This window comes from Hoplias malabaricus, chromosome 8 (assembly GCF_029633855.1).
Source record: "Hoplias malabaricus isolate fHopMal1 chromosome 8, fHopMal1.hap1, whole genome shotgun sequence".
NCBI classification, from domain to species: domain Eukaryota; kingdom Metazoa; phylum Chordata; class Actinopteri; order Characiformes; family Erythrinidae; genus Hoplias; species Hoplias malabaricus.
Window position 1 is genome coordinate 40380619 of NC_089807.1, and position 8023 is coordinate 40388641.

The following is an 8023-nucleotide window of genomic DNA, read 5'->3' on the forward strand; positions in this document are numbered from 1 at the left end:
CCCACAATGGAACCACTGTGCCCATCAGTTGGTTGACCTGCGCTAAGCTCCAAAAATATAATTTTCAGAGCTGATGTCTAATTAAGTCTCTTGGTAAATTTACATATTAATCATTAGTTATATTTCGTTTAGCAACACATATTATTCACAAGCCATATAGCCTAGCCACTCATTAGACTCATAAGGGTTTCACCTGCGTTGATCCCGTTGGTGAGATTATGATAATTGTGCTATTTTTATTAACTGATTATTCCTTTCCAAAAAAGTTTTTTTTTTAATTTGAAATAATACTGTGTAGAGAGTTTGTCCATACAATCTGAAGATCCTGAAAACTCACACCCTAGCATGAATAGCATCCAAATTTCTGATAAATTATTAATATTGTTATTATATAAAATTAGTAATAATAATAATAATAATAATTAATAACTGATAACCACAATTAAGCAGAAATAATTCAAATAATCTTACCATGCTACACAGGTGCCAAAGGTGTGATCCAGTCTAGAGGAAATGTATAGATGATTGTTATCTATTGGGCTTAAGGTTGAGGCAGAGAAAAATCAAAACAATCAACAAAACTGTATCCAAATCTTGAGTGTGGCTATAACTAAGGGGTTAGAAGAGTGTCTAGAGGGAAACAAAGGGTGGGAGGAAAATATCAGGGAAGAGGTATAGCATGATAAGAGATTCTAGAACACACCATTTACTCTCGGGTGCATTAACCCAAAATCCAATTTGCGTATTGGCCGTGAAGTAATAAAATAAAAAGTTTGGGAGGGCAAGACCCTGGGTGATCTTACCATTCCAAACAAAGTTTATAATGGCTCTATCAAGGGTCCTAAAAAGATGTATGTAAAAATATTGGAAGACATTGAAACATAAATAAAAATTTGGGAAGAACATTCATTTTGACACTTTGCATCCTGCCAGCAAGTGAGGACCAATCTGAATACCAAGGTATTTAAATCAATTTTGAGTCAGTCCCCTCCCTGGATCTGTGTGAGCCTAGAAGCTATGTTGTTGGGGGCAATAGCCTCCAAAGGCAAATTTGTCTCCCAAGGCAAATTGGTCCTAGGTGATGGGCCAGACAAAGAGTGATCCATAAAGACCAGGATGAAGAGATTAAGAACAGGGACACAGCTTCCCTTGCACGGAGTATGGTTACCAGGGCCTCACCCTCGAGCCAGGCCTGGGGGAGGGGCTCCTTGGAGAGCACCTGGTGGCTGGACTTTCACTCATGGGGTCCGGCCGGGCTCAGCCCAAAGGATTACCACCTGTAGGAGAGGTAGTAATCCGGGTCTGGTGCATTGTGGATCGGGTGGTGGCCGGGGTTGGGGGCCCTGGTGTTCTGATCCTCAGTTACTGAAACTGGCGTTTGGAACATGGAACGTAACCTCTCTGGTGGGAAAAGAGCCTGAGCTGGTGCACAAGGTTGAGAGGTACCGGGTAGATATAGTTGGGCTCACCTCGACACACATTATGGGCTCTGGAACCAATCTCCTTGAGAGAGGCTGGATGCTCTTTCACACTGGAGTTGCCCAGGGTGAAAGTAATAAGGCAGGAGTGGGCTTACTCATAGCCACCCGGCTTAGCGCCTGTACATTGGGGTTTATGCCAGTGGACGAGAGGGTAATTTACCTGCGCCCTCGGGTTGGGGAAAGGGCTCTGACTGTTGTTTGTGCTTATGCAGCGAACTGGGGTACTGGAGAAGAGAGTCTGACTGATAGTTGAACCTCGGATCCAGGAGGAACAATGCGGATTCCGCCCCAGTCGTGGAACACAGGACCAGCTCTTTACCCTCGCTAGGGTCCTGGAGGGTGTGTGGGAGTTTGCTCAACCAGTCTACATGTGTTTTGTGGATCCGGAGAAGGCCTTCGACCGTGTCCCTGTGGGGGACGGTATTCTGTGGGGGGGTGCTCTGGGAGTATGCTCAACCAGTCTACATGTGTTTTGTGGATCTGGAGAAGGCATTCGACCGTGTCCCTGTGGGGGACGGTATTCTGTGGGGGGTGCTCTGGGAGTATGCTCAACCAGTCTACATGTGTTTTGTGGATCTGGAGAAGACATTCGACCGTGTCCCTGTGGGGGACGGTATTCTGTGGGGGGTGCTCTGAGAGTATGGGGTAATGGGCTCTTTGCTACGAGCCATCCAGTCCCTGTATAAACAGAGTAGGAGTCTGGTTCGTAAGGTTGGCAGTAAGTCCGACTGGTTTCCAGTCGGAGTTGGACTCTGTCAGGTCTGCCCATTGTCACTGGTTCTGTTCATAATTTTTATGGACCGAATTTCTTGGTGTAGCCAAGTGGCGGAAGGTGTCTGGTTTGGTGGTCTCAGGATTCCATGTCTGCTTTTTGCGGATGATGTGGTCTTGTTGGCTTCATCGAGCCGGGACCTCCAGCTCTTGCTGAATCAGTTTGCAGCAGAGTGTGAAGCAGTAGGGATGAGGATCAGCACCTCCAAATCCGAGTCCATGTTACTCAGTCGGAAAAGGGTGGAGTGCTCTCTCCAGGTTGGAAGTGAGATCCTGCCTCAAGTGGAGGAGTTTAAATATCTCTGGGTCTTGTTCACGAGTGAGGGAAAGTGAGGTGTGACTACTATATAACAAGATTATCTGCATACAATCAGACTATTTTCCTTAGCGTATAATACCTTGTATTTTAGGCAACCCGCTGAGAACATCAGACAATGGTTCCAAAGCTAAAACAAATAGGGTTGGACTTAATGGGCAACCATGATGAGTGCCCCGTTGAAAAGAGAAAAAATGAGAAAGAACAGAATTAGTACATATTCTGACAGATGGGGAAGGATAAAGAAGCTTGACCCATGAAATAAAATTATTCCCAAATCCAAATTTTCCTAGGACTGCAAAAAGGTAGTCCCATTCTAAATGATCAAATGCTTTTTCAGCATCTAGAGAAATAACTGCCTCAGAAACTTCAGAAGAATTGGAAGAAAGTACAATATTTAAAAGCCTACGGATATTGGAGAAGATATGACGTCCCTTGATAAAGCCAGTTTGGTCATCTGCAATGATCAGTGGGAGAACTGATTCTAAACGCTTGGCCAATATTTTTGCAAGAATTTTATGTTCATTACAAAGCAAACTGATGGGTCGATAAGAGCCGCACATAGTTGGATCTATAAGAGAGATTGTGGCCTGAGTGAGAGTTGGGGAAGATAATCTTTATCTAGTGCTTCCTCAAACACCTCCAGAAGAAGAGGGGATAATTTTTCTTTAAACTTTTTATAGAATTCTATGCCAAAGCCATCAGGGCCAGGTGTTTTTCTAGTATTCATAGAGCAGATTGCTTCTCCAATTTCCTCTAATGTGATGAGATCTTCTAGGTCCGGCACAGTGCTATGGTCTAAACTGGGTAGTTTTAATTGATTTAAAAAAAAAATCAATTTCTCTCTCTCTCTCTCTCTCTCTGCGTGTGTCAGTGACCAGTCAAGAGAGAGGGTTATCTGGAGTGGGAGGAATATTTCATGGCTGAGCTTTGTCGGCTCAGAGGAGTAAAGACTCCAGTACTCAGGTGACTGAGACCTCTGAGGATTCAAAACAGTGTTTCTCAGCCCTAAGTCCTGGAGGCACCCTTCCCTGCACATTTTAGTGGTTTCCTTGTGTAGCCAGACTTGTTATACTTTTAGATTGTAGAATAAGGGTGCTCGACTATGCCACCTAGGGACTTACACCCTAGGAAATAGGTTTAACAAACAACCCAAAATAATTTATATAAACTGTAAATTTAGGCAAGGTTTCCCCTACACAGGTAAAGTTGTAAACATAAACAAAGACTTGTGCTCCAATACAAAAATCATGATTTAATGACAAATAACAATAAATTCATATAAACATTTTTATTGGACATTAAAATGTAAAAGACTATGCAAATAATCTTACATAAAAATTCTGAAATGAAACAATTACATGTACTTGGTGTTGGTCAAACAATGCACTACCCCCAGGTATATGTATGTAGGTACATGCAAAAAAAAAAAATAAAACTATATACAAAATACAAAATAAATACAAAAATATACATTTAAAAATGTAAAAAAAAGAAGGAAAAAAAAACTCAACTTGGTGGTTCGCCAGGCAGTCAGCTCCTACAAGAGTCACCCCAACTCCTACTCGTGGTCCCTAAACACAGGTATACACACCAAAAATGTGAAAAATCAGGAAAAAAGAAAGGAAAGAAAATCACTTTTAAGCTAATTACCACTTAATGCTGTATGAGAGAAACCCAAGAAGAAACGGAAACCAAGACAAGGTATCCCTCTACAAGTCAACCACCTGGTACTCAAGTAAACCACAAGCGGATCACATAAAACCAAACCAGTGGTTCCCAAACGTACGTTTGAGCACATCTAGCAAAAGATGGACAAGTTTGTGAGAGCTAAGCATGCAGCAGATGATGAGTGAATATGACGAGGCACATCTCATAGCAAGCTCATACCAGTCACTGAAGAGATGAGGGGATTAAGTGTCCCATGAACTGTTGGACGGGTGTGTCGCCTTCAATGACCAAAGGGTCATCTGGCGTTAAACCTTCTTTGCCATCTAACTGAACAACCAAGACAGCACTGGAGGGTGTTTGTGAGTCACCCCCCTGTACCATTTGGTTTTCAGCACTTGTCTGGGTCACGGGGAGATCGCACTGTACACTGAAAGACGGAGCTTCGCTTGTCACCTCTCCTACATAACTCTCTACCGTTTCTGGGGTGTTAGAGGATGGCTCTAAGTCAGGTTGCACACAGGTGATAGAGAGAACGTCAGGTTTTTTCTTTTTCTCTTTACAAATAATTGCAAGCATTCGGTGGATTTCCTCTAACTCCTCAGAGTTAAGTTCCTTGCCTTTAGACTTGTCTTTGGCATGATTTTCGTTATTTTGATACCAGTTATTTTTCTACTTCTTTTCTTTAGTAGAATCAGAAGGCTGGTTCTGAGCTGGTCACTCATATCCCTTATGGGTATATGCTGGTTTTCCGCTGCCCACACCTTGGTTTTCTGCAGGGTATTAGTCACGACCATACCCAGACCTGTCCCGAGGGTTCCAGAAATCTTTGCCTTGATTTCTGTCTGGTCTGCGAGGAGGTTAGCGTTTGTAGTGTTGTGAGGGCGGAGGAGTTTTCGGGCCCTATCTGGACCACAGCGTCTGTGAATGGTCCCGGGCAGATCTTGGTGGATCAGCATGGGTAGCACCCTCCAACTCTAAAGGTGGAGAGTTGGTATTGACATTTAAGACTAGGGGTATTTCAGGCTGTTTATTTGCATTTATGTGGGATTTTAGGAAACCTGTAAGAGCTAAGTCATGCAACTGTCTGCTAGACAGGGTGCAAGGGCAAGCTGAGACTCCCAGCTGGTGACTAGTGTGGGGATGGAGGTTTTGGATAAATAATGATTTAAAATGCATCTCTTCCTCCATTACGGAGTCATTTCTAGGTCCAAAACATGCCTGCCTGAGTCTGTTATAATACTGCTAAGGGGATTCCTGGCGTTGCCGTTTTACATTCAAGGCATCGGCCAGTCCTGTCTGCGACAGGTAATTGGAGAATTTATCCTCCAATGCTTGGCAAGCACTTCATATCGCGCTTTCACATAGTCTGGCTGGCATTCAATGAAGTTGCTGACATCTCGGCTAGAGGTTTGATCACAAGTTTGATCACAAGTTTGTCATCTACTGTGATTCCGGGGAACTGTTGTAGATAGAAATCAATATCTTTTAGATAAGAAAAGATATCATTAGAACCATCTGGTTTTGGATCAAAGCATGTTATATTGCGTGCAATTTTGTCCAGGTCTTTGTATGAGGGACCGGGAGAGTGTAGAGGCTGAGGGGACCAGGCACTGGACTGCAGTGCACTGGGTCTAGCAGGGTGTTGGAATGGACGGCTTACAGGAGGCACATGGACAGGCGCAATACCTGTTGATACCAGAGGAGGTGCTGTAGCAGCTCTAAAGGTTATGGTCCCTGAGTCTGGTTCCTGATCCTCACTGTCTTCCTGCTGGTCCTGTCTTTCGCTAGCGGCATTAGGTGGCATATTATGAGTGACATGTGGCAGGGTGTTCCCTTCAGCCATTTCTTGCTGAAGCTGACTTAATTCTGCCTCCACCTTTGCTCGCTGTCACCATGACACATCAAGTTTACATTCACTGGCCCTGAGCTGTACTACAGCTAGGACGGCTATTTGACCTAATGCCTCATTTAGGAGCTTGCCCTTTAGTATGTCTGTTAAGTGGTCACACACTTGGCCACCATGTGTTCACGACTGGCCTGTGAGGCTTTTTGCACTATTTCTGCGAGTCCAGGTATCACATCACTGGTGAATTAAATTAAAATTTAAATTAAAATTCACCTGCACAGAGTACCTTAAGGATAAATGCTAGTCAGTATGGTGTTCAAGTTCACTTGTGAATTTCTAAAAGGAAGACTGCTTGCTAGTGGTAGAGTGAGGAGGGGAAGTTGCTATAGGCAAGTGAGCAGAAAGGGAGCAAACCAACGGCTCTGACCAACATGCATGGTATCGCGCCTAACTGCACCAGAAACACATAAAAATGGGGCGTGTTCCTGTTTTTTTCCTTTTATTTATTTATATGAAAATTTGTGAATGCCCCTGTCAAGCTCCACTGGGCGATAACACTGTATTTGAAGCTCTGAGCTCTTGGTTACGTTTCTCCGCTGTTCACAAGGTCAGCAGGACGCCTCTGAACTTGGCCACGGCGTCCCCCGGTCATGACGTATTCCTGATTCCCCTCTAAAAGTGTAGAAACGCGGAGGTTCACTGGAAGGAACCAAGGTTCCAAGAATCAGGAACAGAACCGGTTCAAGAACCAGGTGGTTGTCAGAGGCAAGTGAGGCTGGACCGGTACTGCTATGCCAAGCTGACCAATCCTGCTTTAGAGTGAGGTTAGGACCACCCACTCAATTAACATAGACACAGAAATACAGAAAAAAATATATGTAGAAATGTCAAAATATATAAATGAATGAATGTGACAAATATAAAGAAATGTAGTAACGTGCAAATACAGTAATAAATGTAGAAATTTGGAAATGCAGAATTCCATTCAGGACATTTATATAACTATGACATTGCTCTGCTTCTCCATATTCATCCTCCATACTTTGGTTATTTGATCCACAAATTTAACAATCTCTTCAAAGCTTAAAAATGAGCTTAAAACATTTTCCTTAACAATACTGAAGATGATCTGACAAAGTTTAGACCCAAAAACTGTGCTGTAATATTTGAAGAAGCTGATTTGCCCAGTGCTGCTCATAATAGTTTGACAGGTGTGTCAATAAAAAGTAGCCTCATGTAAACCTCCCATTGTTTCTAAGACAAATATGAATAATGCAGTAGATGTCTGAACATTGTGTTAAAACTAACGTAAATACCTCTTCCTCAAAGTGCTCATAAGTATCTGTTTACGAGGAGAGAATGTTTGTTTTTGGTTATGGAATAAATCAATATGAGTTATTTTATAGCTTTGATGGTGTCTCTGTTTACAACATGAAAAATAGATTAAAAAAATATTGGATTAGAGATTTTTTATTTTCCCTAAAATCACATGAAATTTAGTGTTTTACACCAGAGCCATCCTCCTAAGCAATGCATCTGTAAACAGAGAGAGCAGAGTAGTAGCAAACACGGAACATGCCTTAAATCGCCCTCACAGCAGCCACAGGAAATAGACACAGGGGCAATATCTTCTTTGTGATTGTTTCTTTTCAAATCATAAACCAGATAGTGGGTTATTTCCTGTTTTCCTTTTTTTTTTAAGTTTAATTAAGTTTAGTATTCAAGTTGTACAGGGACCAAGAAGTAAACTTCTTCTTTAATAAGAATTAACCACAAACTCACCCGCTGTTTGAAGGGCCTCCTGTAGTTTTGCTTGTACTCATCCTGTAAGCGATGTATCACCCAATTACTTTCAGTCTTTATTACTGCGCTTTATATTCTCTCTCTGACAGTCACTCTCTGATTTTAATCCCCTGCCTACATCATTGCTGTAGCTCA